The sequence below is a fragment of the Grammomys surdaster genome, unplaced genomic scaffold (genome assembly GCF_004785775.1).
Source record: "Grammomys surdaster isolate TR1022 unplaced genomic scaffold, NIH_TR_1.0 264, whole genome shotgun sequence".
In the NCBI taxonomy this organism is placed as follows: Eukaryota; Metazoa; Chordata; class Mammalia; order Rodentia; family Muridae; genus Grammomys; species Grammomys surdaster.
The window spans coordinates 7,208,383-7,210,338 of record NW_021604705.1 but is presented as its reverse complement, the minus strand read 5'-3'; positions in this window follow the sequence as shown (position 1 = coordinate 7,210,338).

Genomic DNA, 1,956 nt, shown 5'->3' with positions numbered 1-1,956 from the left:
AGTCTATGGGGGATAAATATTTGAATTTCATAATCCATATACGGCAAGCTAAATAAATCTACAAAGCTGTATTTTTTGAAAATTCTTTCAAAGTTACCACATCTGATCCTTTAGAATCCAACTTTAAACAAAAACTTAGTTAATAAGCACCTGGCAACTTTTTCTGTATTTATTATCAATGGTCCAAGTTTGAAATATCTATCTAGTATTTGATCAAAGAATAAATTTTAAAAAGACAGCTATTGTGTCTTACTTACATTTATGTCCTTCCCACGACTACTCATCATATCCCCTACTCCCTACAAAATACTTTCGTCAAATAATTACACGAAGAATAGTATTCATTTTCCTTTAAATTTTTGCCCCAGTCTCAGCTACCATTTTTTGAAAAGATATTCTGCTTTAAGAATTGTAACTTAGGGAAAAAAATGAGCTGACTCCTTATTACACTTTGAGCCTTGATTTATAATGAAAGTCAAGAGAGGAAAGGGCAGCCATCAACATGGAAGATTGTCCTTCTAGCTACAGAAAAGAGTCACTGTAGGCCGAGCTGGCCTGGAGCTTCGGCCAGGCTGTGTGGATGTCCTGATGAGCATAAGCATTCTTCAGGAGTAACAGACACATTCTGTCTGATATCATAACAGACTTAGACAAAACAAGGTCACTTCAGAATTTTATCTAAACAGAAAAAAACAAGGTCACTGTGTCTCCTTCAAGCTATGAGATGCTTCCATTCCCAGCAAATTAAAGTGACTGCCCCATTTTAAAATAAAAAATCTGTATCAACTCGTTGCATGGGGGCAGGGGTTACAAATCTCTGTTTCTCCCTGAGAATTTTTAAGCAGTTAATAGTTGGGGAGGGCGGGAGAGAAATTTTCTTCTGTGGTATGGTAACTGGTAAGGTCTCCATGCTCCAGTAAACAGATGTGGATGCATGTCCCATCAACAATTCTTCATGAAACTCTTTGGGTCATTAAAAAAATAAAAGGAGAGAGAGAGAGAGAGAGAGAGAGAGAGAGAGAGAGAGAGAGAGAGAGAGAGAGAGAGAGAGAAGAGATAGTTCAGTGGTTAAGTTAGGTTAAGAGCACTGACTGCTCTTCCAGAGGTCCTGAGTTCAATTCCCAACAACCACATGGTGACTCATAAATAAATAAATAAATAGATAACCTAGTAGGAAGAGGAAGCGAACTGCCATTCATGAGAGGGGACAAGAAAGGGCAATGTGGTAACAGTAAATATGATCAAAATGAACCATGCACATGCATGAAATTGTCACCTCTGATTATGTATAATTAACACATCCTACTCCCCTACCAAAAGCATAAACCCTAATTTCTTTCTCAGCCTGTTTATATTTCCTGTTTATCTTTATCTACTGATTTGTTTGAGGTGATTTTCAGCCACTTTGCTGGAGTTGTTTACCAGGTTTAGGAGTTCCCTGGTAGAAGTTTTGAGGTCACTTAAGTATACTATTATATCATCTGCAAATAGTGAAATTCTGACTTCTTCCTTTCCTATTTGTATCCCTTTGACTTCCTTTTGTTGTCTAATTGCTCTTGCTAGGACTTCCAGTACTATGTTGAATAGGTAGGGAGAGAGTGGGCAGCCATGTCTAGTCCCTGATTTTAGTGGGATTGCTTCAAGTTTCTCTTCATTTAGTTTGACGCTGGCTACTGGTTTGCTGCGGCCCTGTGGGGAGAGCAATAAGACCAGCAAACCAGAGCTCCCAGAGTCTAAACCACCAGCCTGGGAGAACATAGGGAGGGACCTATGGCTCCAGCTGTATATGTAGGGGAGGATGGCCTTGTTGGGGATAGGTGGGAGAGGAGATCCTTGGTCCCATGAAGGCTGGATGCATAGTGTGGGGGAACTTGAGGGTGGGGAGGTGGGAGTAGGGGGGTGGGAACACATCCTCATAGAAGCAGGAGGAGGGGGGAAGGGATAGGGGGTTCCTGG